Source organism: Protopterus annectens, chromosome 1.part0, assembly GCF_019279795.1.
Source record: "Protopterus annectens isolate FY-2018-M chromosome 1.part0, PAN1.0, whole genome shotgun sequence".
NCBI classification, from domain to species: Eukaryota; Metazoa; Chordata; order Ceratodontiformes; family Protopteridae; genus Protopterus; species Protopterus annectens.
Window position 1 is genome coordinate 653,448,754 of NC_056725.1, and position 27,936 is coordinate 653,476,689.

At 42.4% G+C, this 27,936-nt stretch overlaps 1 protein-coding gene across 1 annotated transcript in view; it reads left to right on the forward strand.

Moving 5' to 3' along the window:
• ABCC5 (ATP binding cassette subfamily C member 5) overlaps nt 1-27,936 on the forward strand; it is a 608,550-nt gene that overhangs the window by 542,833 nt on the left and 37,781 nt on the right. The window lies entirely within an intron of this gene.

The window sequence follows — 27,936 nt, forward strand, 5'->3', positions numbered from 1 at the left end:
AAGCATGATCTGCATTTGACGAAGCCGAACTGGGTGTGCTCAACTGTGTGAATGTTTCCAATGTCTTTATTGTTGACTTCCATTGTGATTGGCTCCATTGCCTTGCAGATCAGACTCATCAGGCTCTGAGAGTGGGAATGCCAAGGGTCTTTTGTGGCCCCACCCCTGTGGAGTGGGAAGAACGTTGCTGTGCAATATTCTATGGGTACATATCCTGTAGAGAGGATGTAGAGAGAGGTGTAGGTATCCTTGATGAATATGGATACATCCCCACCCTATGTGCTATGATCCAGGTTCTGATGCTGGAAGGTATGGAATGAGAAGTATCCTGGTACTGCTGGTGTGCTCTCTGCAGCCTTGAACTAAGTTTCTTTTACTGCACAGATATCAATATTCTCCATACTGAGAAGTGCCATGAGTGTGTGCATTTGGAGGCTGAGACTTCTGGCAATCAGTAGCATTTAGCTCACTTTGTGGTTATTTGTGTTGGTTATGGGGTTTAGTTTGTCCTGAATGACCGGTGTTCCACACCTGAAGTCAACGCCTCACTGGTCCAATCCGACCATAAGCTAATTACCCTAGATATCCACAGTCTGCCCCCACCCCCATTAAGGAAACCACGTTAAAAAAATTCTCCAAAGCCAACTTCATGCTTCTTAAGACAGAAGTGGTGAACTTCATGGCACCCATGCAGATGGACAATACAGTTATGACTACTGAATCCTACACAATTGCACTTTATAAGCACTTACACGAGTGCATGGATCATGCTATCCCAAACAGAACCAAGACGTTATCCTCCAAAAAAAGGAAGCCAATTCGGTGGTCCCCTGCCATAAACAAACTGTACAACAGAAGGAAGAAACTGCTGCAAAAGAGAGTAAAATCCAATGAGTGGAGGAGCTCCCTGGTCAGCCTCAGTAAGAAGCTGCGATCCCTGATAGTTATGAAAACAAAATTGCCACTGATTCTAAAGACAACCACAAAGCATTCTATAGCTATGTCAAGAATCACAATGGCAACACTCAGATCTGCTCTGAGTTACAGCACAATGGCCCTAAATATACAGACTCAACTGATATTGCCAACATCTTGGCAGATAGGTTGAGTGCTAACTTTACCCCCCCTCTCACCCATTAAAGAGCCCATATCTATACCGGAAGAATGCAAAGTTCCTGTAATCATGGCTGCACAGGTAAACACCACACTCTCCAAAGCCAGGAACACAGCATCCATGGGACCAGACAAGATCCCAGGCTGCGTTCTACATGAACTACAGAATGAACTGGCACCACAACTAAGTACCATGTTCAATCATAGCCTCACCTCAGGCTTTGTGCCTGCTAAATGGAGCACAGCGATGGTTATCCCACTACATAATGGGGGAGCCAACACAGACCCCGGGAACTAGCGCCCCATTAGCCTGATGAGCCTGGTCTGCAAGGCCATGGAACATATTATCATGGAACTTATAAACAAAGACATTGGTAATCTCCAAACTCTGGATCCCAACCAGTTCAGGTTTGTAAAAGGTAGATCATGTCTCCTAAACCTGATAGACTTCTTTGAAGCAGTCACCAAAGCCATAGACAAGGGTAAGGTGGTTCACACAGCCTATCTAGATCTTGCCAAGGCTTTCAACTCCATCCCCCACTCTGGAATTATAGATAAACTCACTAAACTAGGTATAAATCCCTATGGCACAAGATGGGTTGCCAACTGACTCACTGAGAGAACCCACACTGTGAAAGTAGCAGACTCCAAATCCAACTTCAGACCAGTGACAAGTGGAGTACCACAGGGTTCAGTCCTGGGTCCCGTCCTGTTTGGTATCTACTTCTCTGAAGTACAGGCTAACACAGAAGGTCTTTGGCTAATGAAGTTTGCAGATGACTGCAAACTAGGAGCCATAATCAAAACTACTAACGATCTGGACATCCTACGAAAGGACCTCACTGAGACAGATGCCTGGTGTCAAAGCCATGGCCTCAAGCTCAGTGCCAAAAAGTGCATTGTTATCCCCTTTGGCAAAAACTCTGTACCCATGAACTACAACATAGGTGGTAGTATACTTAACACCGAAAGTGTGATAAGAGACCTTGGGACACAGGTGGACAGTAGTCTCTCCTTTGATAATCACATCGCCACAGTAGTCAGGAAATCCTTCTATGTGGTACACCTCATCATAAAAGGTTTCTCATGCAGAAAAAAAGAGGTCATTGTTCCCCTCTATGCATCACTCATTAGGTCCATTATAAAGTACAATGCCCCTTTTGGTATATACCTCACAAGACATCTACAACAACTGGAAAGGCCGCAGAAATACCTCACAAAGAGGATTACCACCCTCAAACACATGCCCTACACAGACTGTCTCAAAAAACTCCAGCTTTACTCCATCACATATTGCCTACTCAGAGGTGATCTCTGCCTAACATACAAAGCTATGTCAAACCCAGAGCTGTTGGACATGCTCCACTTAAAGAAATCGCAATCCTTCCGAGCTACACGGTCTAGGTACCTTAACCTTGTCACCACAATAAACAGAACATGCCGGAGGGATAGATTCCTGTCCCAGAGACTTCCCATACTCTGGAATAAACTACCTATCTATATCAAACAAAGCTCCTCATTAGCCCTCTTCAAGAAAAATCTTGATGATTGGATGAGAAATAAGGAATTCACCCTGGGGATCACTTCTGTGTCTTTGCTCGACAATGGCACAGGAAAACACATTTCTTGGGGGCAAAAGTCAGGGTACCTTTTTGGCTGGGCTTGTATAGGCCCCAGGGCCGATAGCTTAGTACCTACCTATGAACCTATGAACCTTTGAGCCTTGCCTAAAAAAAGGTAATATGGGGACAGCAAGAGCCTTGGCAAGTATTCAGAAGCATAGGGGTGACAGGTGCAAACCATCTCTAGCGAAGCAACGAGGCTTGTCTATCATGTCATCACAGGCAGACAGAGACTGGATCCCCTTTGAATGACAGCAGAAGCTCAGCCAATTGTTGAAGTTTATCATTTTTCTGTTGTATTGCAGTATCATGTAGGTGAAGGTAAGATGCTACTCAAGGTCAGGGTCATACCAGCCTGGGCTACATGATCATAGAGCTACTATATATCTCTTGTCATGTTGTCCTGGGAGGTATGTCTCAGATCATTCACACTGACATGTACAAAGAGCACATCATATATGTACGTGTTCTGGAGTGATGTAAGTGCTTGTGTTATGTGGCAGATCATAGCACCTGACAGACAACTGACAGTAACCTTCCCCTTGTCCGGCCGAATGAATGGAACATCTGTTTGCCTGACTATGGAGTTACCTATTACTAGTGTGTTGGGTATGTTGTTTTGCCTTAGGGCCTGTTGTGAGGCACACTGCTTTGGTGTATTATGTGTTTTCTGGTGTGTGCTTGGAGGTGCATGTTGCTTGCTTGTCTGCTTAGGAGGACACTCTCTCTTTTTCAGATTAATATTTGTATTCTCCGAGTATGGTAATGTGTATATACGTGTGTGTTTTGCTGGTGCTTATATTGTAGGTCTATGTGAGACTATTGGTGTTGTGGTTGTATGACCCTACTCCTCTTGACTGTATTGTCCAGTATTGGGTTGACAGAGCTTAGCCACTGGTTTTACCCTGAGTGTGCCAGCATGTGGTGCATCAACCCATATATGATATGGTCATAGCCTATGCATACAATACACTCACAATACACCTAGTATGATAAGCCTGCTGAGGTTAGCAAATGTGAAAAAAACCTTTGGGCAAACTGTCAGCAAGTAATGTCTGTATTGCACCCTGTAACTCCATATTGCTTGCTGAAGTGTAAAGATGTACTTAGTTTGGATTAAGAACCCCGCACTTGCCAACTGTGTGTGTGTGTGTGTGTGTGTGTGTGTGTGTGTGTGTGTGTGTGTGTGTGTGTGTGTGTGTGTGTGTGTGTGTGTGTGTGTGTGTGTGTGTCTGTCTCTCCCTGAGGAGAGAGCAACCTTTTTGGAGACTACTCACACCCCTTAAAAGTGGTATACTCATCTTTGTCAAGTCTGATTATGTCACCATCCTACAAATATACCTGTAGAAAAGTGAAATCCCAGTAATGTGTATAGTGCATTGTGTAAATGTGTACTGCTGTAGTATCATAATGTAGTTAGGTAGGGGTTTGAATCTTACACTTGCCATGTGTGAGTGTGTGTGTCTCCCTGGGGAAGAGCAACCTTTTTGGAGACTACTCACACCCTTTAAAAGTGGTATACTCATCTTTGTCAAGTCTGATGATGTCACCATACTACATATATACCCGTGGAAAGATGAAATCCCAGTAATGTGTAGAGCGCGTTGTGTAAATGCGTACTGCTGTAATATCATAATGTAATTAGGTAGGGGTTTGAATCCTGCATTTGCCAACTGTGTGTGTGAGTGTGGGTGCCTCCCTGGGGAGGAGCAACCTATTTGGAGACTACTCACACCCCTTAAAAGTGGTATACTCATCTTTGTCAAGTCTGATGATGTCACCATCCTACAAATATACATATGGAAAGATGAAATCTCACTAATGTGCATAGCGTGTCATGAAAATGCATACTGCTTGTAGTATCATAATATAGTTAGGAAGGAGTTTGAATCTTGCACTTGCTGACTGTGTGTTCCAGGTGTGTGACACCATTGGTCAATATGGAGTGGGTTTTGATTTTTCTAGTGTATGACATATCACAATGACAACTGTATGTGCATTACACATGTAAGGTAGCTGTGGGGCAAAGCCATATACATACATGTGACCTCAGTTATTTCATAGGTGAATACTCTGCTTTCTCCATGAAAGCATCTGTTAACTTTGCAAGAGCGTGCTGGCACTTCCCAGACCTTAGGTCACTTCTGTATGCTTGTGACAAGCTTAGCCACTGCAGTGATCCCTGGGCTATGTCTTCTGTTTCACATCCACTCATCACGGTTTCTATTGAAGAGTGTGAGTGAGGGTTTATGCTTGAGGTATATTTGAATCCTGTTCCAAAGCAAGCAAAGTCTGGCAAAGATGACTAATCATTATAGGTGTGCAACAACCTCTGTGGATCTGCATGCAAACCCTTTATTGCTTATGTGCTCCACAGAGGGATTTCCAAAACCCTTTGGTAATGTGATTATCAAAGGAGAGATGACTAAACACATAGCTCTATGTATACATTAGGACCTGTTCCACATTTTGGGAGCTACTACCTATGTGGTACTCTGGGCATACTTTGTTTTCTAAAAGTGGATAACTATGCTTTCTTTGGCTTATAGCTTTACAGCATGAGTTTGATACCAGGTATCTGTCTCTATGATACCCTTTTGGAGGATGTGTGTGTCATCTGGAGAATAAAGTATAGCCCACAGTATGCATTTTCATCAGATGTGGGCAGACATATCCCTACTGTGTTTGCTTGTATGTAAGAAAGCTATATGCCAAACAGGAGTGGTCCCAGGACTGAGTGCAGGTGAATACCACTTGTTACTGGCATAGAATTGTACATGGAGGCTGCAAATGTTACTGTGTGTCCTACATCTGTGCGTCAGTTGTCAATCCATCATCTAACAATCATTTATGGTCAGTCTGTTGAGGTTATGTATAATACCAGAATGTGGGATGGGTATGAATTGCTGGTGAGCTATAGCTTGGCTGTGTGGACCCCCCACCCTCACCTATAGCCTTGCTAACTGGCTTGAAGTCTACAGGTGCAAGAGCCATGATCTGGCCTTTAGAGACCCTAAGTGGGTATGGTGCAGTGTTTGCAGGTTCATAATGTCTCTGTTAATGAGTTCCATAATGCTGTGCTCCATAGCCTTCCAGATAACATTTTCTGGTTTATAGGGTGAGAGTTTCCAGGATCTGTTGTAGTTCTACCCTTAATCAGTTTATGTTAACATTTGCACTGGGTGTGATGAGGGTAAACAGGATTAGGAATAAGTATATTAGAGGGTCAGCCCAGGTTTGAAGGTTAGTAGACCAAGCCAGATAGGCAGGATTAAGTTGGTTTGTACATGTACTGAGGAGGGATGCAGAGTATATTGTGAAATAGATGCTAAGGATGAAGCCGCCAGGTAACAGGAAAAGAGGAATGCCTAAGATGAGGTTTATGGCTGTGGTGAGAGAGGACATGCAGGTGGATGGTGTGACAGTGCAAGATGCAGAAGGCAGGAAGCAATGGAAACAGATGATCTACTGTGGTGACCCCTAATGGGAACATCCAAAAGGATTAGAAGAAGACGTTGTAGCTCAACCCTTGTGGACTGTGAACACCATTACCATGCATCATTCCACAAGTATGTAACCTGTATAGAAGCTGCATCTGGACAGAGTGTTTAGGTGAGTGGTGATTTCATGTCATCTTGTGTATGACACAGCCAGGGACACTGTCCAGTACCATTGCCACTGTGGTTTGGACTTTGGTAAAGAGATGTTTTAACTAGAATGTCTGTGAATCATCAGGTTTTACATTCTTCAGGTCTGGAAATGTGGCCCTTGTGTAACGACAGGGTGGTGAAATCCACATTCAAACTGTCTGACAAGAAATTGGTAATGTCAGTCAGATGTGTACTTTGTGACCATTTACATCAACTGTGACCTGATCTGAGATTTCTCCTGTAGATTATAAACATCACTAAAGAAAGCTTTAGTGTTGTCTTTGGAATCCTTGCCATTTTGTATTTTGAAGCTTGCCTTGTATGTTTAATGAAGGCTTGTATTTTTCCAATGATACTGACCAGAGAGGTTATCCCTTCTTGGTATGTAACTCTTTTTTGGTACAACTTCACACCTTCTATTATATATTTAGTTTATGGCAGGGGTCCATGAGACTAATGCACTTTTACTGTATAAGTGAGAATTTCTTGTGTATGTGATAGCACGGTCCATGCAACCCTGTAGGTGAACAGTGTGAATTACTAAAGGATTATGCAACTGGGACAGTGTTAACCTTAGTAATGCAAACCAATGACAGATAGCAACAACAGCATCACCCACAGCACAGTGTCAACCCGTGTCATACACACACACATGCGTACTCAAGTTCCAAAATGTGTATAGTACAATGCATACTGGCCACCAATAGAAACTATGGAGTGTTAACACTGGCCAATATAGGGCATGTCGCCCTACCCGTGTGTCCAATATGCATGTACATGCAGACAGTGCACCTCCACCATGTACACAAATGGACACCTGCAAACGTGTGTTGCACACACCCCACACTTACTGTCCACTGTATAACACATGCTGACACAACTACACACATCAGCCAAGTGGCACATGGGCAAACAAAACACAATTGGGATAAACACTGGTGAAAACAATACAACATTGTTAATTACAGCTTTAATGCGTCATGCCTGCTCAGCTACACCTTCAAGGATATCATTACACTTTACTTCTGACAACATGCTACACATCCAACCATTGCTATACTTTATTAAAGTTACCCTGTGCATCAGCACCATGTTAGCCTGTTCCTGCATCAATGTTACAGATGACAGGAGGTGGTACAGGTTACATCATATGCACAGGGTGTGTTGCTGGTTCGCCAGAGGCCTACACTGAGCCATACAATAGACATGTGTGTGTGAGTGTGTGTGTGAGGGCCATGAGTACTGTTATGGGCCAATGTTGATGTCATGTGTGTGGGTATGTGTTTGCCCTAGGTTTCTGGTTTATGTGTGTGTGTGTGTCTGCATGCACACAGTTCCACCATGTGGCTGCCATATATGGGGAGTTGTGAGACAGCTACAGAATGTACCTGGCAAGCTTTACAGATCACTGTCTCTGGACATGGATATGGAACCTGTGCCTGGCAGGGATGCTACAGACAGTATCAGGTACTAATCTAGATTGGGTACGATCCAAAGAGGTTGACAAATGTCCACTGGATCCATGTCCCTGCTGGGACTGGCCAGAGCCACGTGCATGTGGTCTGCTAGGGCGGTCTATGGACAGCCTCCTCCAACATTGCTGGGGCTGGTGCTGGCACTACGGGAGTGGCTGTGACTTGCTGGACATCCACGGTGACCTCCAGCTGGTGATGTTGCTGGCATACATCCACGTCGATGTCTCAACCATCCTGCTCTCTCCTGACACATGGACATGACATTGTGTAGGACATCCAATGTCTCACCCCAACGTCTATCAATGACATCAGTGTAGTTACGTATGGCACCTGCTATGTCACAGATACTGTCATTGTAATGAGACCTCTGTGCCCTTAGCCCCTGTCTGGTGTATCGCTCCATTCGTGTCTGTGCCTCCATGACAGCTTGGAACATGTGTGTGGTAGAAGGGGTGTGGCACGTCTGCCAGGGGCATGATGACCAGCAGTGCTCTGATAAGAACCCCTGGGCATCTGCCTATGTGGTACCATTCCAGACATCTGGCTATGGCTGCTGTGTCCTGATACATGTGCCATAGATACCACACTGTCCTGGCCAGTGCCAATCGTACACTGTCCCTCAGCTAAGGGCAATGGTGATGATGGATGTACAGGCAGTATGACTGTTTGCCTGGATGGGGTGGAGACTTGTGTACTGTTAATTGATGGCCCAACAACAGACCCTGACAAACCTGCCTGTGCCTCAACACACCTATCCTCATGATCACTGTCTGTCTCAGTGACATCAGGTTCCCTGCTGTATTAAACCAGCCCCACCTCACCACCTGTGAGAGGAAAACAGGAAACACACTTTAAGACCTGAACATGACTTCAGACAACATGTGCACATGCACATATGCGCACATGCACACATGTGCACATACACACATGGGCACATGCACACATGCACACCACCTGTGAGAGGAAAACAGGGAACACACTTTAAGACCTGAACATGACTTCAGACCACATGCGCACATGCACACATGCACACATGCGCACATGCGCACATGCACACATGCACACACACAAAACTACACTCCTCCCGAAAGCAGACACACACAACACCAGCAATCACAGAACATACTCAATAGCATGTGATGGTGGGGTACAGTATCACAAGCAAAACAGTCATATCGCACATGTCAGCATGCAGGACTTGTGTTGCTCAACAGCATGCAGTGCAAGTGTAGTCAGTCCTTGTTACTAACAGTATACATGGCTTTGATGCATGTGTTTTGTTATTAGGTGATGGCCCTATCCCTGGAAGACAATGCATACATGGACACAACATTGCTGTGCTGGTATTCAAAAGCCTATGATGTACTGTGTACCATAACTCACAGGTGTACATACCATTGCTGGATATGTATCTGTGTGTCAGATAGGTATCCAATGCTGATTACAGCCTCTGTGTCTTTAGCAAATAATTGTGGACACATTTTTAGCACATGCATGATGAGTATTCACACAACATCATCAGTGGTGCATGGATAATTGATGGAATACCATTCGGCCACATACCCAGTGTACGGTACTTATGGTGAGTGTAGATCATATTGTGGACATGCTAGTCTCATCCATGACATGGCATGCTAAAACACAGCTGCATATTTAAACACAACACATACTCAATATGTGTCATATGACCTAGTCACTCAATAACATCACAAGACATACATGTGTCAGTTGTGCAAATGGTGATTGGTATGCATACTGTTTAGAGGTGCATATGTGTGCACACATGCATCATTATGGTGTGTAGCGATGACAGCTATATGTAGTACTGTGGTTACAATAACTGGATGGGGTATAGTACCATAGGCCATCATCATGAAGCATCAGGTGGTCACTCAAGGCTACAAATGTTTCACAAACCAGCACTAATCATGCTGTGCCAGAACTGTACTATCTTGGCTAAATTCACCATTTCACAACCAGTTGTTACGTGAGTTTGTAAGGAGGCCAATAAGGAGCATTCCCTGACATGAATGTGTAGTGTGTTGCAGAGTATTTAAATGCCCCAGAATAGGCCTCTACCCCTGAGGTATATTATGTGTAATGTGTGGATGAGATTTTGAATACTGGAGTGTGTCTTTACAGAGGGTTTGGGAATCCTTTATGTGCAGCATGTTAAAATGCTCTGTGTATGACATAGATGTGTATGTTATGTGCATGTTGAGTATCAACTGTGCCTATCCAATGGTCACTACAGTCTAGCCACATTTGTTTGAGATGGTCTGGGTATTGCATGTGTTTGAGGCAGCTAATCACATTAGTGAGATGTGCGTATTCTTACACCAAACATGCACAGCATGCATTATGGGTAGGTGTGTTACATGTGTACATGGACTACACCTTAACTATGACATGCACTTTTTATTTACAATAATAAATGTAGAACACACTCACCAGCATCTGTCTGTTGCCTTGATGTCACCCCAGAGGTATGAGACAGTTTGTCAGTGGCCACAACTGTGGCATTGCTACTGTGTGTTTGCAGTCTCACAGTACAACAGCAGTTTACATTCACAGGGCTACAGATTATGTTCCAAATGATCAGTATTGCACAACAACAGGCTCCACATCTTTGAACGACACACTCCATATCACATGTATGCATGATCTACCAATACAGATAACAGTAGTCTACAGATATGCCATGTTACCTGCATGCTCCATGTGTGCTTGCTGGGTGGCTCCAACCTCCATCATGGTGTATGTCTGCTGCTGTTGTTGTTGGGCAGGTGCCACCAGGCTCATGAGCAGCTCCTCCACTCTGGTGAGGGGAGATGGCTATTAACACCACCCCCTGTTGCAAGCTGTTGTCTATGCACATCAGCGGCATGCTGACAGACATGTCTGAGAAGATCACTGCAGTGGTGGCGTACCTGCACATATGTCTGGCTATGCAGGCCTACCTCATTGACCCTGCAGACAAGATCTTGCCACATTGCAGTACGGTCCTGCTGGTCCTGGCTGGTTTGTGAAAACATGAGACGGTAGTGCTGAATCATACTGCTAGTAATGACATCATCTTCAGCACTACTGTAATTCGGGTTCCTGTGGTGGGCCATGATTCCTGGAAGACATAAATACAAAAATATGTCAGAGCAAGTCATATGGCACATTTAACATTATACAGTACAGATATCACTGACCTGCCATATATAGCATCCTATAAACTAACCGAGAGTGAAACACTGTAACTGCCACTTATCACTGCTCCCCCCACAACTGCTTGAAAGTGCCTTGCTCACTCTCTATCTAATGAACCATGTTCTGTACAGCAACAAAATAAAATCACTATATAAGACTATACAAGAGTACCTGGCACACTGTATGCAACACGATGCACCACCTAGCCACAGCAGATATACATCGAGCTGATGTGTAAAGAAATATATCATCCATCACAATCAGTGTAAGGTCCAGAAAATGTATTACTGTTATACCACACAACTTGTTAATGCCAAACCAGTGGCCAAAATATGTGCACAATTGGGAATATAGGTCACATACTGCTGTAGTACACTATGAATGTTGCTAGATACGCAGTTATATGTATTACCACACATATGTCAAAGGACATGTTACAGACATACCCACACACACATCAGACATAATTACAGGACACAAAGGTATGACAATCCAGATAAGCTTTCAGTGTATGTACTATACAGTACTGTGTGTCAGTACTTATACAACCTTAATCTTGAGAAATGTAATCTGTGATGAATACAGGGACCACACAAAACAGTGGATGCAAATAATGTGGACATACACCATACTTTACTGTACAGGCCCAGAGCTTCAATTAGTACTACAGTACACACAGGATTTGCATTCAACATCGGTACCAATCAATAATCATAGATGTAGTGCTTTAGCCTCCAATGACACATGCTAGTTAAAACCAAGGGACGTCATCACACTGTATGCAATAGCACTTGTTCTGTCTAGCAACAGAATACACAGCTTTTGCTAGGATCAAAGCAAGGACCCATAATACCAAAACATAAACAGTTTCCCACTAAGCTATCCCACAGATAGATATCTTTGACGTATTCACAAACATATTGACCATCACAGTCAGCCAACAGTACAGAGAATTTATTGCAACAAGTAGATGTAGGTGTGTATGAGTATATATATATATATATATATATATATATATATATATATGTGTGTGTGTGTGTGTGTATGTATATATATATATATATATATATATATATATATATATATATATATATATATATATGTATGTATATATACATATACACATCCATTTGTCTACATATATATATATATATATATATATATATATATATATATATATATATATATGCACATATACATTTCACCTTTCATAGTGAGAATATCAATTATACAGAGGATGTAAGGTGTACAGTAATGTAATAAAATCGCACATTCTTGGGATAAATGCATTGAAGGTGTTCACAGCCCAGGTAGCTTTAGCAGGTCTTACTGGCTTCAACATTGCAAACTAAACACAGGAGGGTTATGGCTGACAAAGTTTGCAGATGACTGCAAACTGGGCGCCATAGTCGAAAACACATCTGACACAGATATCCTCCAGAAGGGCCTCACAGAAATGGATAACTGGTGCCAGAGCCATGGCCTGAAGTTAACCGCTAAAAAATGCATAGTCATACCCTTTGGGAAAAACAAGGCTACCCCTAGCTACCATATAGGTGGCAATCCACTGAGCACAGAAAAAGTCATCAGAGATCTGGGGACCCAGGTTGACAGTAGCCTTTCGTTTGACACTCATGTTGCTAAAGTAGTTAGGAAAACCTTCTATATCACCCACCTGATCATGAAGGGATTCACATCTAGATCAAGGGAGGTCATCGTCCCCCTGTACTCATCACTTACTAGACCTATGATTGAGTACAATGCCCCGTTCGAATGTATCTGACCAGACACCTGCTGCAGCTTGAAAGGCCCCAAAGTTCCTCACCAAAAGGATAAAGGGTCTCAAAATATGTCTTATGCTGCCCGACTGAAAGAACTCCAGCTCTATTCAGTCTCATACCGCTTGCTCAGAGGTGACCTGTGCCTGACATATAAGGCCATGTCAAACCCAGATTTGATGAATATGCTTCACCTCAAAAATCTAGATCCTCAGAACCACAAGGGCGGAGACTTAAACCTTGACACGGTTATAAATAGAACGTGCTGGAGGGACAGATTCATCACCCAGAGACTCCCTATGCTGTGGAACAAAATCCCGGTACATGTGAGGCAGAGCACCTCTCTGGTCTTGTTCAAGAGGAATCTTGACCAATGGATGGGAGATTGCAGATATACCCCAGGGATTACTTCAGCGTCACTGCTTGACAGAGGCACAGCAAAATGATAGGCATAGTTTTTATTCAAACTAAAGGGGTGGCGAAAGCCACATAACTATGGGCTAGGCTTATAAATGCCCTTGGGCAGAAAGCCTAGTATGAACCTATGAACCTATGAACCTATGAACAAACCACCCACAGTGTTTAACCACCACATGTCATATACCAGCACTGTATGCTGTCCTGTTTGTCACACACTAAAACCTACATACAAATATGCGCATTCTAACCTTCACCAACATATATATCTCCCCCTTCACAAACAGTTGCAATATGTCCCCTGCTCTATGCACATATACAGATGTGAATATGTATGACACATATATATTTCTCCGTATGTGTGTGGCATACACACACAGTCCACACTGTTGTAAGTCCCTGGACCTCACAGCTGAACTGTTGGGCCTTGCTGCAACACAAACAGGTGTCACATATGAACACAGACTAACATTAGGGGGGGTATATATGGCAACAGATGCTAGATAAGCATACTAGACTGCTACAGCAGTTGCCAGTGCTAAGCTACATTTTAATATGACTATCATGCATGTGTTGTTCTGTCACACCCATTTTTATATAATGTCAGCGCTAATCCCCCCAACAGCCATTGGTCACACTACTGTACAGAACACAGATAACATGGATCAGATCTTTGACGTTTAATGCTGAGCTACACATTTCACAGGTATGTCCCACTGCCCACAGGTACACACAGTTTTGTCCATAGCAGTAGATAAGAAGAAAATCTGTGCATAAAGAAGTACTGCTGCCACATATGAATGTTTCACATTATGTAGACTATTCTTCAATAACATCTACTACATGGCAGTAAATACATATGTGTCACATACCTTTCCTTTGTATAATTTGGTAATATTTATTTTTCTTTCTCTCTCTGTCTCTCTCTGTCAGTCTCTGAGTTTTTTTGGCAGAGATTGCAGCCTGCTTTTGTAGGAATTTGCAAATGAGCATGTGATGGCCTCTGCACCAATTAGTGCCCACCATTTGCTAATTGCATGCAGCCTGCTGTGTAGTAATTGCAGTAATCACTGTCATAGCAACCCAGTACTATAAATTGCTGACTCATGTAGGCGTGGCCCTTTCAGCTTTCCAAGATGGAGATCATCCTTGTTTGGTGTGGACATCATTGTTTAAGACAGAAGGTTGGTATAGTTCTTATATCAGAAGCCAGTGGTGTAGTCAGAAATTTACATTTTGTACTCAGACCTAATGTTGCTGCTTCCATTGCCCACTTGTCAGTGTAGAAATGTACTCACCCCTCAAAATGCTATCCCAAGATACATGGAAAGATGTACTTTCTTTTCAACTGTTACAATTAACTGCCATGCAAAGCTAGTTATAGAGATGTATTCCTTTGGCACAAGAATTGTTTGTAAACTGCTATACTGTGAATATTCATTTACTCAGTTCTAAACAGTTTGTGCTTTTTTAGTGTTGACATTAGCACGAGCTACTCAGAAAAACTGGACACATTTCAGTACAGTGAGCATACTTACCTACATTCTTGGTAGACCCTGCACACACAGGTATATTCTACAATTGGGTAGGGTTGCAGAAGTACAGAGAGCGTAAGTAGTATTGTGTGGATTTTATCTTGCTGGACTTACAGGGTTGCTGTGTACATGTTAGTTTATCAAGGTAAGTAGTCTGTCTGCGTAACTCCCAACTGTGGATCTATCCACATGATAGCCAGAGAATAGCCTGTTATTTTTTGTCTGTGCACCATACAGGTCTTTTCAGCAATAGAGCAATGGCATTCTTACAGTTGGTTGCTACCAGTACATGGCTACATCCATTTGTATTTCAGTGTTGTATTCCTACATAAGAGTATGCTTCCGAAACTCCTTCCAAAGCTATTTGCACAGTGTGTAACAGCAGAATGGCTAATATGCCTCTGTGTTTCTGCCTCTGCCAGACCTCACAACCAATCAGGTACATATCTGAACAGAATCAGGGAAAAGTCAAGAAAAAGTCAGGGACAATCAGGGCCACCTTTAAAATATTAGTGCCATTAAGTTGAAACATTGAGAGAATCAGAGCATATGAATTAATACACCTTTTCTGAAGTAAAAGAAATGTCTAACTCTTAATTATTGTCATTATTCATTAAGTGTAATTCACCACCTTTCTGCCCAAAGTCGGTAGTTTTAGGAGGGTTTCAGAGGGACAGAGCTAAAATTTGTGTCAAAATCAGGGACATCCCTGAATATTAGTGACAATTGAGAGGTATGGCCTCTGCCCTAAACAGATATGCCAGTGTTTGTCCTGCTGTGATACTGTGTGGGGTTGTAAAGTGATGGTGTAACATTATTTCCTGCTAGAATGGCTGCTTCTCTTATCACAGTCATGTAATGTAATCCCACAACAACTGTTGGTCAGCATCCACAGAACAAGTTGTGTGGTATGGTATTCCTAATTTTCCTTTACATTCACTCATTCTGATGCATGATATAATTATTATTTAAGCACCAACTTGATGTATATCTACTGTGGCTTAGTGGTACTTCATGTTGTGTAGTATGTGTAAGGTCCAGGGTTCGAGACTTACTGAAGTGTTTTATTTTGCTCCTGAGCAGAACAAGGGTCCTCACATACAGAGTGACTAAGGCACTTTTAAGCAGTTGTAAGCAGGTTTGCGCAGGTTTGTGCAATGCTGCGCATTGCTTAGCCAAGTGCAAACAAGCACAAACTCATGCAAACCCGCTAACTACTGCTTAATAGTGCTTACTCCCGCTCACCCCCACCCTAATTTTTTTGAAAGAAAAGAAAAATGGGGAGATAGGAAAGTGGTGAAAAAGGGGCACAAAGAGGAAAAGATAGTATGGAAAATAGTTCAGGATGTGCAGGACAGGTGTAGGGAAGGTCCATAGCTGCCCATTTCTTCAACAGCAACAGCTGTGCATATGCAATATGCTTTTGGAGGTAGATATGAACCCTTCAACTCCTGAGAGAGGGGTGTGGACAACAAAGTATGTTGTAATGCCAGTGAAATAACATTTCATGTGTCCAGTGGACATGTGTGCAAAATGGGCAGCTATGTATGGGGCATAATTTTTTTTGGGAGCAGATTGCCCTTTTTTTTCAGGTGAGAGTGGAATGTGGGATAGGGGAAGTCGATATATTTGGGGAGGTAGGTTGGTGAGATAAACAGACAAGAGAAACAAGACGCATACATGGGGCGGTATATGACACGTGGTGGGTGAACACCTTTGACGGGGAGGGATGTTTGGAAATCGGAAGCCCATGAGCCCCCAGATGGAAACAGTGGGACTGAGGTCCCCACTCGTGGGCAGTCACCACTGCACCTTCACAGCCCAGAGGGTGGCTGTGCTGGGGGCTGTGTAGGAGGGGTAGGCTGACTTGGGAGTTGTGCCACTCGGGCCTCAAGCTGGCGTAGAGTTTCTGCAACAGAACATTCAATCTCTCTATGCACCACAGCCCGGACCATTCGAAGGGTAATAGGGGCCCCTCCGCCCACGCTTGCATGGGGGGGGCAAGCCCCATCCCCTGCAGTGCTTTCACCCGAAGGTGGCACAGGGCCAATGGAGGAGGAGGTCCCAGGCTGGGCACCAGATCTGCTGGTGCCAGGTTCCATGGCCAGCTCAGGTAGGACAGGTGGGTCCACTGGGACCGGCCTTCCCATATGAACTATGTTTTGGAGAGTTTAATAAAAATATGGGTTAGTAACAGTCAACAGCATTCCCAATTAGTTATAACAGCATGCAGAAGTATTCCCATTAAACCAATACACCAGACTTTCAACAGTTGAAAAGCAAGCATAACACAAGCATATATAGAACAATAGTGGACATTACAACAGCATGCAGGTTGAATTGATGTCAACAGGCCACCAATATTGTGGGATTTTAACAGGGCACATGCATAGAAAGAAATGCAAATATTTATAAACCAATAGGACATAAGTCCCAACAAATGTTTTGAGATTAGACATACCGATTGAGGTGTGGAATTGCATTTTTTATGTACATACAATAGGGTGGGAAAAGATAGCTCAATTAACAAGTTATACATTCTTCTAGTTTTCACTACATTCCTATTAACTGCAGTTATATGTTCCTTACATGTATTATTACACTACCCAATGTCCTTATATTGTGCAATTGGATTTTGCTAGATCATTATATACATGAGCTGTATCTTACATACAAACTGTCCAAGATGCAGATGTTACTGCAACATATTTTGAGAGTTGCTCACACACACTACTGCTGAGATGGTACACTGACAGATCTACTTTCATATAATTATCTAGATATGTTCAGGTGAAAGTATCGGTTATATGTTAACAGCTCCCTGTGCTCCTCAATCACTACCAGAATTACTTTCAAAAACTCAACAGTCCTTTACTACTGTTGAATCCTGGCTAAGACATGCCCAACTCTTTCTTAATTCAAAGAAGACAAAACTAGTGCTATTTCACCCTCAAAAAACCTCCCTTGTCACTAATCATTTCAACATCATGCATCTGACAACACTGTCATAGAAATAGTACAGGAAACCAAACTTCTAGTAGTTATCATTGATAATAAATGTTCATTTGACCCCCATATACAGCAAAATGTAAAGAAAACTTACGAAAAGCTGGGACTCCTATATAGAAACAAGCATGTTTTTACTGCAGCAACCAAAACTACACTTGCAAAAATATTTTTATTTCCCTCCCTTCTTTACAGTGTTCCTATCCTAACTAACTTACAAACTTCTATCCTAAGCAAGATGGAACAGTGCTACAACAAAGTTGCAAAGTTTGCCACAAACTCTAAATATCACACACACCACTGTAAACCACTACTAGAACTAAACTGGCTTCAACCTTCCAACCAGCTTATTATTATTTATTATTTGACATTTGTTGACTGGGTTAGTTCAACTGGGGCAGATCCCTTTTTCGGTGGAGGCCCGGGGAGAAAAAAACATACAATTAATTTGACATATAATAATTCAAAAGATTTACATAGACATAAGCAATAGCAAGTTTAACATACATAGCAGTTAGAATATACCTTTCAGCATGAGGTGATACAGAAGAGAGAAACAAGAAAATAACACAGATAGACATTAGCATTTGAAAAGTTTATACAGAAAAAGTTAGACTGGCTGAGACTTGCCTTTATTCAGCTATCCACCTTGCACAACCTTATTTTCAAGCCTACTGCCTGCCCTGCACTAGCCAATCTAGTCACAGCTTACACACCAAATCAATCCCTACAATCAGAAGACAAAAACTTCTTAGCTATCTCAAAACCTACAAATACAAATACTCTGCCTCTCCTTCTTCTTCTTTCTTCTTCTTTTGGCTTTTCCCGGTTAGGGGTCACCACAGCAGAACATCTGTCCGCTCATAATTGGCAGTGGAGTTTTACGGTATCGAGTTGCCAGCCCGGTGCCCATTCTTCCACAGAAGGCACACACACGCAGACACACACACACACACACACACACACACACACACACACACACACACACACACACACACACACACACACACACACACACACACACTCACACCTAGGGTCAATTTAGAATGTCCAATCCACCTACTGCATGTCTTTGGGATGTGGGAGGAAACCGGAGCTACTATGGAATTCACTACCTGTAGCTACCAGGTCTATTCCTCGCCTAATCCATTTCAAAGTCTCTTTAAAATTCATCTCAAAAATACATGGCTCTGCTCCTGCATTAAGCCTGCTTAATAATCAGCTCTTCTTCTTCTTCTTCCACACTAGCCCCATCCTCCTCTTCTGTCACATTTCACTCCCTCATAGTCTGCAAGATCCTAAGGCTCTCCTAACTCCTTCTCTGTTTCTATACCATGTCCTTAAGCTACTGCTCAGACTATAATGTCTCTATTCTTCTTAACTCTCTCACTGTCTTTCTGCGTCACTAACTTTCTGACTATTATTTTCCTAACTGAAACCAACATTCTATTTTTTCATGTACTAGAACAGTTAATATCATACATTGCACTACCTCCATACTATTTTTGGACACTATCTACTCATAGACTATGTATACGGTGAGAGTGACTATTACTGTACATAATGTTTTAACTTTAAAGAATTGCCTAGATGTGTAGTATATACTGTAATACCTTGCAGCATAGTTAATGTTCTTTCAACCAATTTTTGTATAATAGTTCTAATGTCATTTTTTGTATTGGATTATACTGCATTTGTATTTTACTGTATGTGGATCTTTCCTTCCCTGGCCTCTGCTGAAAACGGATTCTGTGGACTCAGTCAGACTACCTCGGTAAACAAATGTCAAATAAATAAATAAATAAATGAGAGCTAATACAGTCAATCAAGGATTGTTTTTTAAGATTATTAGGGAAATTAGAATTGTACAAGTCAGATAAAAAATTGTGTTTTTTTGGATTTTTTTATTTCCAAAATATTAAACAAAACCATCTATTCTGTTAAAATGAAAGAATCAGACTATAAAGCTTTAAAATGTCTTGTATATTTTCCCAAAATATACAAATCATATAACAGTCATAAAACATATGTGACCAATTAGCATAACACTGTTTTATTTTTACATCTCCAGCAATCAAATATATTTTCTCAGTTCAGCAACTCTTACAGGAGTTAAAAAAGCAACTTCCAAGTAAATAATCTCCAGTAGATTCCAATATGTGTTCTTAATGGCTAAAACAAGTTGCTTTAGTTCTCAGCTTTGCCTTTTACTTTGAGTTACATTTTATCATATACACATCGATATGAAAAATACTGAGTAACTGAGGCATAAAATATAAATTAAAGCATTTCATTAAAATATACAACCATGATTTTAGAAAAATTCTTCATGAAGTAAAAAATATGAGTAAAACAATACTCTCTCTCGCGTGCACACACAAACACACACGCGCGCACACACACACACACAATATATATATATATATATATATATATATGTATATATCAGCAACAACTTGCTTACAAGTGCACAAGATATCAATGACATATTGAGGGTGAAGTTCCAGCAGCTTCTGAACCCTAGACATCACAGAAGCTGTACTGCCCTAGACATCACAGAAGCTGTACTGCCCTAGACACAGCCTATGATGAAATAGGAAGAAGAGTGCGCCAAAAGAAGTAAGAATAACAGTAAAGACCATGAAGTCAGAGAGAGCAGCAGGATTACATGGGCTCACTGCAGATATAATCAAGATGTTCAGCGGGTTAGGGAAAAAACATATCTCCAGTGGGTACTCATAGCAGTATAGAGAGAAAGGTTTATTCCAGATGACTGGACAATAAGCATTCTAGTACCAGTGTACAAGAACAAAGGGGAAGCACAGCGGTATTAAACTCCTGTCCCACTGCATGACTTGAATTTCTGTGATTATATATGTGTATGCTTTCAAGAGTTAGGAAAATCTTAAGAGTAGCCATTTTATTTTTTAGACTTCTACCACTGAACAGTGCCACATCAAGGAGAGCCTGACTGGGATTTGTAGAAGACTGAATTTGTGTAAAAAAGACAGTACAGTGGCATGGGACATAGTAGCCAAAATGCAGGATCCCTGAAAAAGATAAGGCCTATCCCTGGTAAAGCTAGCAGGAGTGTTAACCATTCCAACCAACATAAAAGGAAATGTTATCTGACAGAGCTTCTGTCTAGTCTTCTTTTATACTGAATTCAATAAATCATTGCACAAACCTGCTCTTACTGATAAACCATTTATCTTTCTGCCCTGGATGCTTTAGAATGCTGCTATAAAGATTAGTTGCAGCACTGTTTACACATTCTTGTCTTCCACGGTGGTACAGCGGTAGCATTGTTACCTCACAGCAAGAGGTTCTCCAGTTCGATTTTCGGCTGGGCTTGGAAGTGCCTTCTGTGTGGAGTCTGCATGTCCTCCCCGTGGTTGGGTAGTGTTCGAAAGACGTGTGCGTAAATGGGCATGACTTCATTGAAGGTTGGGCGTTGAGCTGGCACCTCACCATTTCATGAAAATCTACTGCCAATCATTAGCGGGCCAGAGTTCTGTTGTGGCGACTTCTTACTGGGAAAAAGACCAACAACAACTGTTTACACATTATTAGGTCACTTGTACTCTTCTGTTTGATAAGAACCATCACATGCACACATATAATATGTGGGGAATTTTGTTGACCAGGAATTTGATATAAGAGTTTCAGTTAGTTTTTTTGTAGTTGAATGTCACTATGGTTGAACAGTGACAGCGAGATCGCATATTAGTGCATAATACAGTATGCCTACTTTCACAATGGTTACATGATCTTGGAGTTGTCATATATTAGGAGCAGAGAGTGTAGGAGATGCATCAATATCACACATTAGTGGTTGTTAGGATATACATACTATTTTCACTGTTGTATGATCTTAGATTTAGTATGTTTAAGTATCGGGGGTATAGAGGTGCAGGGGGAATGTACAGGGAGCATGAAACACTTATAATTTTTGTTTTTTGCAGTGTTTAATTTTTTTATTTGACAGGGATCTTGGTTGAAATGAACTTTATGAGTTTGGGTCAACTTTATTATATTCAGAATTTTGTTTCATTGATTTAATCTATAATCATATGTGCAACACACACAGACACACACACACACACACACACACACACACACACACACACACACACACACACACATATATATATATATATATATATATATATATATATATATATATTTATATGGTGTCAATTCAAAATACTCCAGCACTTGGAAAATGGGGATCCAAAATATTTTATGCAAAATAAGCTAAAAAGTTGAAATAAACACACACGATCAAAATCAGATGCACATACAGCAGACTGGTTTCACAATAGCATCATCAGTGCACCTGCAGACTACACTGATGATGCTATTGTGAAACTGGTCTGCTGTATGTCATGTCAATTTGGAGTTTTTTGATCATGTATGTTCATTTGAAAGTTTTTTGCTTAATTGGCATTAAATTAGTTGGATACGCATTTTCCGAGTGCCAGAGTCTTTTAAATTGACTGTAGAATAAAGCCTACATGGAGTGATTTTCCATGTAGGCATAGTGGCATGGAGCTTACATGGAAGTAAGCTGTCGTGCAATCCAGTAAATAGAGCAGAGGGGTGTGCACAAGTGTGTGGACATGGAAGTGTCCGTGGCATGCAAATCACCTTATAAGCAGGTGAATTGCATTCAAATGAGGGTGTTGGAGCAATCCAGCAAGCAGATAGGCAGTCCTGCAGACCCTGTTTTGGTGCACGAAATGTACACAGAAAATATCCATGTACAAAAAAAAAATGGAACAAGGGCTGTAAAAGCCCATTTAGAATGTCAGGAATTGCATAATAGGCATAGCTATGTGCAACATTATGCCCTGTGTGTCCAATAAACCATGCAAAATAATGTAATAAATATTTTTTTTAATACTGTGGCATGTAGCAGTGCACAAATGTGCCGTTATGCAAAAAATATATATATTAAATAGCATAAAAGGTAAAAATAAGAAATATGTGATGATAATACATTATAGGGCCTTACATGGAGTATGAACAATGGCAGATTGCAGTGGTTGCTAAGGAGGCAGGCCCTGGAATAGTGAAGTATCCAAGTTGTTTGCATGGATCTGTATGCAAATGAGCTGGAGTTACTGAATAGTAAAAATTGGCTACTGTGTCCGCAGATAAAATCTGTGTAGCACCAGAACCATGTTGGTATCCACAGAAGAGCTACCTGACATCAAAAGGTGGTGTGTCACTATATGTTTAAGCTGATTGGAGCTCAGTGGTACCAGTTTGCATGGAGCACCTCTCAGCTAAGCAGGGGTGTGTGTCCAGTGTTGCTAAGCTTTGTTTAGCTACTGGGTGTGTGTTTTAGCTGGTTTGATCTTTGCTCAGTGTGCCTGTCTATATTAAATCACTGAACGCTTAAAAAAGCAAACGGCGATTAATCGACCCTATGTAAGCAAAAGCTTACAATGTGGAAGTGTCAGAACAGCGATTCCAAAAAAAAAATAAAACTCAATTTCAAATATTATATTAAGTGGGGGCCTTCACCCCCCACACCCCCCCAATGTGGGGGGCTGTGATCCCACCCCCCCTACTTAAATATACCAACTCTGAGACTGCACTACAGTGCCGAAAATGGGAAAGTACCGAAGTGGCCAAGCAAATTCTTTCCCAGAGAAATAATTCGCTTAACAGCCGCTTTGATATTTTGCGTTTTCAGCCTTTTAAGTTCAACTAAGATGCATTCGAAAGAATGCGTCTTCAGTCTAATAATATAGACCTGCCTGTGCATGGGGGTGTGTCCAGACTGCTGAGCATTGTTTATACCTGTACTGCAGAACCTAGCAGGGAAGGCAGTTTAAAAAAAAAAAAAAAGAAAGAAAAAAGGAAATTACCAATCATGTAGAGAATACTGATAACCCCTGTTGCACTTACACTGGCCCATTCAAACCCCTCAGTGATGTACCTGGCAGGTGAAATGCTTCATAGTTAGCCAATCACACCACTATAAATTATGCATGCACCCTACAATCTGATTTTTCCCCCATATTCTGCACCATTGGAGTACAGACTTGCGAATTTTAACTGACAGAATGCTAGGGGCTGCTGCTGCTCTGCTACATCTGTATGTGCTTGAGGCTGAGATCACTGCTGATGCTGCCACTGACAATAGGTCTAGACTGAGAAGGAGAAGAGTGTTCAGGCCCAGGATAACCTTCCAAGAGCTACCCGAGCAGGAGATTGTAGAGCCCTACAGGGTGGAAATGGACATACTACAACAATTCACTGAGCTCTGCTGCCCTCAACTCAGACCCAGAGCCAACAGAGGGGAACCCATCCCAGTGGAAACAAAGGTATGTGGAGCCCTTAGAATACTAGCTACAGGTACTTTTCAAGGATCAACTGGGGACATGATGGGGGGGTTCTCACAGGCATCTGCATCCAGGGTACTCCATTCGTTCCTGGCTAGCATGCAAACACATGGCATTGAGCACATTTATTTTCCCTGCACACCTGAGGAGAGGGCCAGCAGTATGCATATCTTCAACCATGTAGCACACTACCCTGAGGTACTGGGTGCCATAGACTGTACTTATTAAACATTAAAGCACTGCCTGGTAAGGAGGGTTGAGTCTTCGTCAACCGCAAGGGGTATCACTCCATCAACTGCCAGGTCGTATGCAATGCCCAGGGCATCATCATGAATGTGTGTGCTGGCAGCCCTGGCAGTTGTCATGACTCCCATATCTGGCATGCATCACAGCTGTACCAGATGTTTGCCGGGGGCACATCCCATATGGCCATCTAGTGGGGAATGCTGGCAATGCTCTGGAACCGTGGAAGATGACACCCATCAGAAATGCACACACATCTACTGAAGAATGCCATAATGATGCACATGCACAAACTAGGAACATCCTAGAGCACGTGTTTGGGATGCTCAAGTCATGGTTCTGGTGCCTCAATATATCTGCTGGAGCTCTGCAGTACTCTCCAGCCACATGTGCACAGATTTTCACAGTATGTGCCATGCTACACAATATGATCCTGCAGAAACAGCTGCAGCAGAATCATTACAGGGAAGGGACATGCAGTCCCCCAATGCCAAGGCACACACAGCCACATCCACAGGGGGACTCGGAGGAAGAACCCCCTGAGGCTGTCCCTATAGGCAGACATAGGTGTGCCCAGTATGCCCTGGCCTTGGCAAAGAGGTAGTGCATAGCACACCTACGGCTGTCCCTATAGGCAGACGTAGGTGTGCCCAATATGCCCTGGCCTCGGCAAAGAGGTAGCGCGTAACACATGCACTGACATCCTAGGGACCTAGGGAATGACACCTTACCCCTACTCACATACATAGTAAAAAGGATGCCAGTCACACTGTACAACCTGTACCTTACCATGTATTGGCTGTGTATTGCATGCATCAGACAGAGTCAGGCCTGGAAAGCAGGTATCACAGCTGCTGTGTGCACACGGTAAGTTACTCTCCTTTACAACAAATGTACAGGGTACTACAATTTGCTTGCATATGTATGGACCTGCTGCATTTATGCAAGGGAATAGAGTGGGTAACTAGGCTATTTGCAGAGAACAAACAGCTCTGTGGGACAACAGGTACTCTGTCCAATAGTGACTGCCCCATAATATGCAGTAGGCCACAAAGCAGCAAAACCCACTACAGTATGTAAGGGAAGTGGCAAACAGCAGGGTCATAGGACAGATGCACTACTCTCAATGCTACAGTCCCCTTCCCCCAACACATCAGTGTTCATATACAACCGCAGTAACAGAGTATATGTTTGCAAGGATATATCAGCAGACTACACAATCACAGGGCTGTCCCAGACATCCTGGCTAGGTGTCCTATTTTCCACAATATGCAGGGGTTAAAGTGTACATGTCTGTCTGCTGTTGATAGTGTGAGGAATTAAAACTTAAAATTAAAACCCAGTTTCTGGTGGCTGTTGTGGCTCAGTGGGCTCAGTACAGTAGCATGGTTGATGGTGTTCATGATTCGAAACTGGCTGCACCTACAACTTTTGCATGTGAAGTACTCCTGTGGTACAAGTCCCACACACTGTTAATATGTCACAATCTGTTACCGCAAAAAAGCTGGACAAAGCCAGAGACAATGGAGGGACAGAGGGCCAAACCTGTACACATTATATATTCTGTGAGTAACCGAGAAGGTGGCTAGTATAACAGCAGGTTACAACAAGTCAGAGTAGCAGCAGGATGTAAAGGCCATCACTTAATTGTGTCAGTATGGACAACAATTCACTGGGCACCATTTAGTAGTATATTGCCAGAAAAACACAACCATATGAGGATCAGAGCAGACATATGGAGCTGAATGCTGGACATTCTGCAAAACATGTACAGTCAGAGGTGTGAAAACTGTCACCGTGTGTGTGATGTGTTACATCATGTACCCTAGTCACAGCCTATTTACAACCAATTAGGGCAGGAAATCTGGACAAACCCATGAAGAGTAGTGGGACAAAGACCCAAATATAAGGAGAAGGTTTAACTAATGGCCAGAGAAATGTAGAAAGTTCATTGAATAACAGGTCATGCAGTAGCCTGGGTTTCCAGGTGTGTATGGAGTACGTAATTCAATTGTCTGTCATCTGCAGCCACATGTACAACACATGTAATTGGTGGTGCATGCGATTTGTACTGATGATTTGCCATTGATGTACCAAAAAAATCACAATGCTATGTAAAATTTACTATACATATGATGTAAAACTATGTACAGTCTATTACAGTCTGTACATTTGCTAGGTATGAGTCATATATTACGTTCAGTACACAGCCAGGGAATCCCTTGGACAAAATATCAGGGAGGTGCTGGACTACTGAATCAGGTTCAGCAGCCAAGTGGCTGCAGTACACAAACTCCCGGACTGGAGTACAGGTAGATCTGGCCTGGAGTCATCTTGTAAGTACTGATAGTCATACTGGGCATGCTCTTACACTTAGCTAACTTGAGCACATGCCTGATGCCTCATCTGCCTAAAGTACCAATATCGGAATGTATATAGCTACATAAATGTGTAGAGTGATGTAGACCCTCCACATGTATCTATATAACACTGTAACATCACACACACACAGCTACACCTAAGTTGACATCCCTGTTTTATATATATATATATCGATATAATATATCTACAAATATCTAAATGATGAGTATATGTGTGTGGGGATGCACGAATGTCCACACCTACATGCAGAATGTTGGGGTTATCTGCATCTACACACATAACAGTTGTCTGATGGCAAAAGACCAACACCACATAATGACATAATCCATCTAACCAACCACTGAATCCTGTGCCAGTGGAATGTCATCCTGTAGATGGACAATGGTGAGCAGATATTGTAATGTGCAATGGCTTCAATGCAGGACTTGGACAGGCCATATTGTCACTGGCCAATTGTCCACTTAGCAAACTATAACCTGCCAGAAATGGTGATACTGGTAACTGTACACACATAGCAGGGGTATTAATAGGTACACCACTGCTAGGACACTAGATACATTCACAGCATAAAGCAGGTTTACTCTGCAGGCCACACAGGCTGTGTAAGACAAGGCCGGGTTGCATATCCCACAACTACTGTGGCTGGAGCCACATGTACAACACATAACTGGTGAAACACGCAATTTGTACAGTGAGCTGTAGTGTGTAATAGTAGGTAGGTAGGGGTTCGAGTCTCACAGCTGCCATCTTGTGTGTGTTTGTGTTTAGATATTTCCCTTATAGTGGCATTGACATGCCCATCAGACCTATCTTTGTGCAATTGCCAATCATTTTATGGGCCAGTGACTAGCATCCTCCCCATCATTGGACTCCCTGTCAACACCTACTGATGTCATCCACCTTAACAGCACTGGCTGACAATGTCAAAACAGATATGCTCTGTGGCATATGCAATAACTACTTAGTGCTGTAGTGTATACTAATATATAGGTAGGGGTTCTAATATCACTAATGCCAACTCCATGTGTGTGATGCCACAAATATATTTCCATGCAGCAGTACATATATGGGTGTGCAAATATCATGCATTTTACTGCCCTGTCACTAGCTGCTGGCCCTAAATAGCCCACAGCTACCAAGGCATACAGCATACATGCTATC